Below are 9359 nucleotides of genomic sequence, written 5' to 3' on the forward strand. Positions count from 1 at the left end.
CCCTGCTTGTGTTCCCTCTCTCACTGTATCTCTGTCTGTTAATTAAATAAATAAAATCTTTAAAATAAAATAAAATGGTGCATTTTATGGTAAGTGACTTATAACTCAATATTAAAATTGACTAAGAATGGGAGTAAAGTGGAGAGTGACAAGTAAGCTTCCAGGTAACGGATGCAACAGGGAAGAAGAGTGCGGACAAAAAGAAAGAAAAAGTACAGGCTTTGAAAAGAAACTAATTTAGGAAGTCTCCTTTGGTTGCAGGGACTAGGTTTCAGAAGGGAGAGCCAATAATACAGAGAAGAAGCAAAATGAATAAAGATTGGAAAGACAGAAGCAAAACTATTGGTATTGAGGTTCCAGTTCTGGGTAAAGTGGAGTGAACATGCCTCATCTTTTCTCTCACATAGAAACAACTATAAAACCTGGATAAAACAAATGGAGCAGCTATTTTAGAACTTCAAAGAGCCAATAGCAGGAGATGATATGGAGAAGAGCACCAGAATTCAAAGTACCACTGAATTGATTGTGAGTTTACAGTTTATTTTCTCTAATATCCCTTGATCTCAACACAACTAGAAACCAGAAAGTGAACACTTGTAAAAGTAGAGACAAACATAGAACATTTATTTCTGGTAAAAACCCTCAGCAAGTTAGGAATGGAATGGAACTTGTTCAACCTGTAAAAGAGCATCTATTTTAAAAAACTATACCTAATATTATACTTAATTGTCAAAAATTAAATGATTTCCGGGGTGCCTGGGTGGCTCAGTTGGTTAAGCGACTGCCTTCGGCTCAGGTCATAATCCTGGAGTCCCGGGATCGAGTCCTGCATCGGGTTCCCTGCTCAGGAGGGAGTCTGCTTCTCCCTCTGACCCTGCCCCTCTCATGCTCTCTCTCTCTCTATCTCATTCTCTCTCTCAAATAAAAAAAAATTAAATGATTTCCCTCTGAGATCAGGAAGAAGGTGAGAATCCCCACTCCTACTATTCCTATTCAGCATCATACTAGAAGTCTTAAACAGTGTAATAATGCAAGAAAAGGAAATATAAAACATCTAGATTGGAAAGGAAAAATCAAAACATTCTCTATTCACAGATGTCATAGATTGTCAATGTAGAAAATCCTAAAACCTTACAAAAATTTCTAGAATAAGTAAATTTGGTGAGATCATAGGATGCAAAGTCAACAAACAAAATAAATCCTATTTCTGTACACTAGAGACAATATCATTTACAATAGCTTCAAAAATAAAATATTTAGGGGGCGCCTGGGTGGCTCAGTTGGTTAAGTGACTGCCTTCGGCTCAGGTCATGATCCTCGAGTCCTGGGATCGAGTCCCACATCGGGCTCCCTGCCCAGCGGGGGGTCTGCTTCTCCCTCTGACCCTCTTCCCTCTCGTGCTCTGTCTCTCATTCTCTCTCTCAAATAAATAAATAAAATCTTAAAAAAAAATATTTAGGGATGCCTGGGTGGCTCAGTTGGTTAAGCATCTGCCTTCAGCTCAGGTCATGATCCCAGGGTCCTGGGATCCAGTCCCACATCAGGCTCCTTACTCAGCAGGGAGTCTGCTTCTCCCTCTGCCTGCTGCTCCCCCTGCTTGTGCACTCTCTCTCTCTCTGACAAATAAATAAATAAAATCTTTAAAAAATATTTAAGTATAACTCTTACAAAACACTTACAGGACAAAAAAACACAGGATAAGTATGTTGAGAACTTCAAATCACTGGTGAAGTAAGTCAAAGAAGTCCTAAATTAATAGAAAGACATACCATATTCATAAATTGGAAAGACTCAACATAGTAAAGATGTCGGTTCTCCCCAGAATGATCAATAGATTTAATATAAAGTGGAAAGGTAAAGGAACTAGAGTAGCCTAAACAGTTTTGAAAAATAAAAAAGATTTGAAGGATTCACATCATTCTATTATAAGACTTTCTCTAAAGCTACACTAATCAAAACAGTGTGGTGTTGGTAAGGGATAGACACATACATCAATGGAATAGAATAAAGAGTCCAGAAATAGACCCACATAAACGTGGCAAATTGATTTTTATAAGCAACTTTTTAATAGATGATAGTCACATTAAACAAAATTAACTATCTTAAAGTGGACAATTTAGTGACATTTAAAGCATTCACAATGTTGTGCAACCACCACCTCTATCTAGTTCCAAAACATTTTAATCACCCCCAAAGAAAACCCTGTATCCATTAGGTAGTTATTCCCCATTCCCCCTTTCCCACAGTCCCTGGCAACCACAAATCTGCTTTTTGCCCCACTGGATTTATCTATTCTGACTATTTAAAATAAATAGATGGGGCGCCTGGGTGGCTCAGTTGGTTGGGCGACTGCCTTTGGCTCAGGTCATGATCCTGGAGTCCCGGGATCGAGTCCCACATCAGGCTCCCTGCTCGGCAGGGAGTCTGCTTCTCCCTCTGACCCTCTCATGCTCTATCTCATTCTCTGTCTCAAATAAATAAATAAAATCTTTAAAAAAAATAAAATAAAATAAATAGAGTCATACTGGGTGCCTGGGTGGCTCAGTTGGTTGGGTGTCTGCCTTTGGCTCAGGTCATGATCCCAGGGTCCTGGGATTGAGCCCCACGTCAGGCTCCCTGCTCGGCAAGGAGCCTGCTTCTCCCTTTCCCCCACTTGTGCTCTCTCTCTTTCTCTCAAATAAATAAAAATATTTTAAAAAAATAAATGGAGGGGCACCTGGGTGGCTCGGTCATTAAGTGTCTGCCTTTGGCTCAGGTCATGATCCCAGGGTCCTGGGATCGGGTCCCACATTGGGCTCTTTGCTTTGCAGGGAGCCTGCTTCTTCCTCTCCCACTCCCCCTGCTTGTGTTCCCTCTCTCACTGTCTCTCTCTCTCTCTGTCAAATAAATAAAATCTTTTAAAAAAAAAATAAATGTAGGGCACCTGGGTGGCTCAGATGGTTAAGTGTCTGTCTTCGGCTTAGGTCATGATCCCAGGGTCCTGGGATCGAGTCCCGCATCGGGCTCCTTGCTCCTTGGGGAGCCTGCTTCTTCCCTCTGCCTCTCTCTGTCTCTCTCATGAATAAATAAATAAAATCTTAAAAAAAAAACCAAAAACACCAACATTCTTTTAAAAAAATAAAATAAAAATAAATGGAGTCATACAATATGTGACCTTTTGGGTTTGGGTTTTTTTCATTTAGCATAATGTCTCTGAAGTTCATCCCATTGTAGCACGTATCAGCACTTCATTCCTTTTTGGTTGAATAATATTCCATAGTATTGATACACCACAATTTGTTTATCTACGCATGTGCTGATGGACATTTGAGCTTTTCTACTTTTTGGTTAATGTGAATAGTGCTGCTATAAACATGCATGTATGAGCATTTGTTCGAGTGCCTGTTTTAATTTCTTTTGAGTATATACCTAGGAGTGGACCGGTGAGGTTATATGGTAATTCTATTGAGTTATTGAGGAACAAACTTTTCTATAGTGGCTGAACTATTCTACATTCTCACCAGCCATGTACAGGGGTTCTAATTTCTCTACATCCTTGCCAACATTTGCTATTTACATATTTTATATTATTATTAAAGTCATCTAAATGAGTGTGAAGTGGTATTTCATTGTGGTTTTGATTTGCATTTTCCCAATGACTAATGATGTTGAGCATCTTGTTATGTGCTTGTTGGCCATTTCTCTTCTTTGGATAAATGTCTTTTCAAATCCTTTTGCCATTTAAAACTTGGGTTGTTTGTCTTTTTGGTTTTGAGTTATGGAAGTTCTTTATATATTCTGGATATTGAGTCCTAATCCTATATATGATTTACAAGTATTTTCTCCCCTTCTGTAGGTTTTCTTCTCACTTTCTTTTTTTTTAAGATTTTTATTTATTTATTTGAGAGAGTGAGAGAGAGAGCTTGAGCAGGGGGAGGAGCAGAGGGAGAGGGAGAAGCAGAGTCCCAGCTGAGCAGGGAGCCCACACGGGGCTCAATCCCCAGACTCCAGGATCATGACCTGAGCCAAAGGCAGACACTCAACTGACTGAGCCATCCAGGTACCCCTCTTCTTCCTTCCTTCCTTCCTTCCTTTCTTTCTTTCAGATTTTATTTATTTAACAGAGAGAGAGAGAGCACAAGCAGGGGGAGTTGCAGAGGGAGAGGCAGAGGGAGAGACAGAGGGAAAGGCAGAAGCAGGCTCCCACTGAGCAGGGAGCCCAATGCGGGGCTTGATCCCAGGACCCTGGAATCATGACCTGAGCTGAAGGCAGATACTTAACCGAGTGAGCCACCCAGGTGCCCCTCTTCTTACTTTCTTGATAAAGTCCTTTCACAGACAAATTTTTAAATTTTAATGAGGTCCAGTTTGTCTATTTTTTCTTTTGTTGCTTTTGCTTTTGGTGTCATATATAAAAGCCCATTTCCAGGGATGCCTGGGATTGAGTCCTGCGTTGGGCTCCTTGCTCAGCGGGGAGCCTGCTTCTCCCTCTGCCTGCCGCTCCCCCTGCTTGTGCTCTCTCTCTGACAAATAAATAAATAAAATCTTTTTAAAATAAATAAATAAAAATAAAAACCCATTGCCAAATCCAAGGTCACAAAGATTTACCTGTATATTTTCTCCTAAAAGTTTTATAATGGTAGCTCTTATATTTAGGTCATGGATACATTTTCTTTTTTTTTTTTTTAAAGATTTTATTTATTCATTTGAGACACAGAGATACAGAGAGAGAGAGAGCATGAGGAGGGGGAGAGGCAGAGGGAGAGGGAGAAGCAGGCTCCCCGCTGAGCCAGGAGCCCAATGCGGGGCTCAATCCCAGGACTCCGGGATCATGACCTGAGCCGAAGGCAGACGCTTAACCATCTGGGCCACCCAGGCATCCCGGTCGTGGATACATTTTCATTAATTTTTTTGTAGGGTGTGAAGTAGGGGTCCAACTTGATTTTTTTTTTTTTTTGGCATGTGGCTATACAGTTGTCCCAGTACCATTTGTTGAAGAAGTCATTCTTTCCCCCCACTAAATGGTCTTGTAATGCCTATTGAAAATCAGTTGACCAGGGGCACCTGTGTGGTTCAGTTGGTTAAGCATCCAGCTCTTGATCTCAGCTCAGGTCTTGATCTCAGTGTTGTGAGTTGAAGCCCTGCACTGGGCTCCACACTGGGCATAGAGTCTACTAAAAAAAAAATCAGTTGACCATAGATATATGAGTTTATTTCTGGAGTCTCAGTTCTATTCTAGTGGTCTGCATATCTATGCTTATGTCAATACCACAACATTTTGATTACTGTAGATTTATAGTATGTTTTGAAATTGAGAAGTTGAATCCTCCCACTTTGTTCTTTTCTAAGACTGTTTTGGCTAATCAGGGTGTCTTGCAATCCCATGTGAATTTGAGGATTGGCTTCTCCATTTCTGCAAAAAAGACCATTAGAATTTTGATAGGGATTGCATTGAATCAACAGAGAGCTTTGGGGGCATATTACCATATTAACAACATTAAGTCTTCCAATCCATGAACACAGGGTGACTTTTTTTTTTTAATATTTTATTTATTTATTTGACAGAGAGAGAGATAGCGAGAGCAGGAACACAAGCAGGGCGAGTGGGAGAAGGAGAAGCAGGCCCCCCACTGAGCAGGGAGCCCGATGTGGGGCTCAATCCTAGGATCTGGGATCATGACCTGAGCCGAAGGCAGACGCTTAACGACTGAGCCACCCAGGCACCCCCACAGGGTGACTTTTGTTTTATTTATGTTTTCTTTATTTTACCAATGATTTGTAGTTTTCAGTGTAGAAGTCTTTCATCTCTTTGGTTAAATTTGTACCTGGGTATTTTACTCTTTTGGATTTTATCTTAAATGGAATTATTTTCTTAATTTCCTTTTTATATTGTTCAATCCTGGTGTATACCAAAAACAACTGATTTTTCTATGTTGATCTTGTATCCTGCAACTCTACTGAATTCATTTATTACTTAAAATAGTTTCTATGTAGATTCTTTGGGCTTTTCTGTATATAAGATCATATCATCTATGAATAGGGAAAGATTTATTTCTTCCTCTCCGATTTGAATGCCTTTTATTTCTTTTTCTTGCCCATTTCTCACCAGAGAACTTTCTGTAAAATGCTAAATATTAGTGGTGAAATTGGGCATCTTTGTTTCTGATTTTAGGCAGAAAGCTTTTAATCTTTCACCATTGAGTATAATGTTGGCTGTAGATATTATTATTATTATTATTATAAATGTTGTTTATCATGTTGAGAAAGTTCCCTTCTTTTCCTAGTTTGTTGAGTGTTTTTATCATGAAAAGGTGTTGGATTTTGTCAAATGGTTTTACTGCATCATTCATTTTTCCCCTTCACTTTATAATGTGGTCTATTACATTAGTTGTCTTATGTTGAATCAGCCCTGCATTCGTGGGATAAGTTCCACTTAGTCATGCTATATAATCTTCTTAATATGCTGTTGGGTTCAGTTTGTTAGTATTTTGTTGAGGATTTTTTCCATCTATATGCATAAGGGATATTGGTATGTAGTTTTCTTTTCCTGGGGTATTTTGTCTGTGGCCAATTTATTTTTGACAAAGGTGCAAAAACAATTTAGTAGATAAAGGGCAGTCTTTTCAATGAATGATGCTGGAAGAATTGGACATCCATATTTTTAAAAAATTGATCCATGTAAACTTCACACCTTATATCAAAATTAACCCTAAATTGGTTATAGTCCTAAATGTAAAATCTAAAACTCTACAAGTTCTAGAAGAACAACGGAACATGTGACCTTTGAGTTAAGCAGTGATCCATAAAAGAAAAACAAATACATTGGACACTGTTAAAATTTTTTACATTTCACATGAAAGGCACTGTTAAAATAATGAGAAGACTGCTTTGGGAAAGAGTCTGGTAGTTCCTCAGAAGGTTAAATATCTATATGACCCAACAGTTCCAAAACTAGGTATGTATCCAAAAGAAATGAAAACATGTCCACACAAGAGCCTGTTCACAAATGTTCATAACAGCATTATTCACAATAGCCAGGAGCAGAAACAACCTGAATGCCCATCAGAAATAAAAGGAATGAAGTACTAATTTATGCCATAACATGGGTAAACCTTGAAAAACATGATGCCAATTGAAAGAAACCAGTCACAAAGGGCCACATATTATATGAGTCCTTTACATGAAATGTTCAGAATAAGTAAATCTGTACAGACAGAAAGCAGACTGGTTGTTGCCTTGGGTACAAGTGGAAGGTTCGGTCAAAATGGCAGTAGCTATGAAGTTTCTTTTAGTGATTATGAAAATGTTCTAGAATTGATTATGAAAATGGATTGTACAACTCTATGAATATACCAAAATCTATCAATTGCATACTTTAAATAGGTAAATAATATTGTATCTGAATTATTTCAATAAAGATGTTATTAAAAATAAGAATAAAAAGACAAGCTATTGACTGGAGAAAATATTTGCAAATCACCTATCTGACAAAGGACGTGTATCTAGAATATATGAATAAAGCTCAAAATTGAACAGTAAGTAAACAATTCAATTTTAAAATGGGGGAAAGACATAAACAGTAATTTTAACAAAGGATATACAGATGAAAAATTAGCAAATGAAAGATGTTCAACATTATTAGCCATCAGGGAAATGAAATTAAAACCACAATGAGATATCACTACACACATATAAGAATGGCTAACATGAGAAGTAGTAACACCAAGTGCTGGCAAGAATGTGGAGCAACTGGATCACATACCTTGCTGAAGGTAATATAAAATGATACAGACACTCTGGACAGTTTGGTAGTTTCTTATAAAACTAAACATACAACTACCTTAAGAATTGTGATCTTGGGCATTTATCCTGGAGAAATAAAAACTTAGCAGCCTAAGGTGATCTCTGAAAATCGTTCACTATTCACTTACCCAGAAAAACCCTACAAAATCATGCAAATCAAGAGGTTCAAATCTTCATGTTCACTTTAAGAACACACATGAAACTGCCCAGGCCATCAAGGGTATGCATATCCAAAAAGCCACCAAGTATCTGAAAGATGTCACTTTGCAGAAGGCATGTGTGTCATTCCCTTGCTACAATGGTGAAGTTGATAGGTGTACCCAGGCCAAACAGTGGAGCTAGTGGCCCAAAGAGAGTGCTGAATTTTTACTGCACATGCTTAAAAATGCAGAGAGTAATGTTGAACTTAAGTGTTTAGATGTAGATTCTCTGGTCATTGAGCACATCCAGGTGAGCAAAGGCCCGAAGATGTAGCATAGAACTTACAGGGCTCATGGTCAAATTAACCCATACATGAGCTCTCCCTGCACACTGAGATGGTTCTTACTGAAAAGGAGCAGATTGTTCTTAAACCAGAAGAAGAGGTTGCTCAAAAGAAAAAGATATCCTAGAAGAAACTGAAGAAACAAAAACTTATGGCCTAGGAATAAATTCTGCATAAATAATGCAAATAAAAGTTAAAAACCACACACGCATAAATATTCATAACAGCTATATTCGTATAACCCCAAACTGGAAACAATCCAGATGTCTTTCAGTGGGTAATAAACTGTGGTAAACTATTTAAATATCATGGAATAATATTCAGCAATAAAAAGGAATAAGCAATCAATACGTGCAAACATGCAACAAGTTGGATGAATCTCCAGTGAGTTATGCTGAGTGGTGAAAGCCAATTCCAAAAAGTTTCATACTATATGGCTCCATTTATATTATTATTATATTATGTATTATATATTATATTACTATGTTTTTGAAATGGCAAAATTTTACAAATGGTGAACAGATTTGTGGTTACTAGGGGTTAAGGTGGGAGCAGGAGGTAGATTTGTATGCTTACAAAAAGGCAACCTGAGGAATCCTTATGTTGATGAAACTGTTCTTTATCTTGACTGTAGTGAAGGATACACTAAGCTACACATGTGGTAAAATTGTAGAGAACTAGATACACATACACATGCATACACAGGCACAAATAATTGCAAGTAAAATGGGGGAACTCTGAATAAGACTGGTGGGTTGTATCACAGTGAAATACCACACCTCACCCACTAGGATTGCTATATTTTTTTTTTAAGATTTTATTTATTTATTTGAGAGAGAGAGACTGAGAGAGAGAGAGCATGAGAGGGGGGAGGGTCAGAGGGAGAAGCAGACTCCCTGCGGAGCAGGGAGCCCGATGCGGGACTGGATCCTGGGACTCCAGGATCATGACCTGAGCCGAAGGCAGTCGCTTAACCAACTGAGCCACCCAGGCGCCCGGGATTGCTATATTTTTTTAAAGGAAAATAACAAGTATTGGGGTGCCTGGGTGGCTCAGTCATTGGGCGTCTGCCTTTGGCTCAGGTCATGATCCC

At 38.6% G+C, this 9359-nt stretch overlaps 1 protein-coding gene across 1 annotated transcript in view; it reads left to right on the top strand.

Moving 5' to 3' along the window:
• Positions 1-514: 514 nt before the first annotated feature.
• Positions 515-9359, top strand: part of OR2C1 (olfactory receptor family 2 subfamily C member 1) — a 20009-nt gene continuing 11164 nt past the window's right edge. Inside the window, exon 1 of the mRNA XM_081820169.1 lies at positions 515-525. The gene's annotated coding sequence lies outside the window, so the exon portion shown is untranslated. The remainder of the gene's footprint in view (positions 526-9359) is intronic.

This window comes from Leptonychotes weddellii, chromosome 5, assembly GCF_054177405.1.
Source record: "Leptonychotes weddellii isolate Sample4059 chromosome 5, ASM5417740v2, whole genome shotgun sequence".
NCBI lineage: Eukaryota > Metazoa > Chordata > Mammalia > Carnivora > Phocidae > Leptonychotes > Leptonychotes weddellii.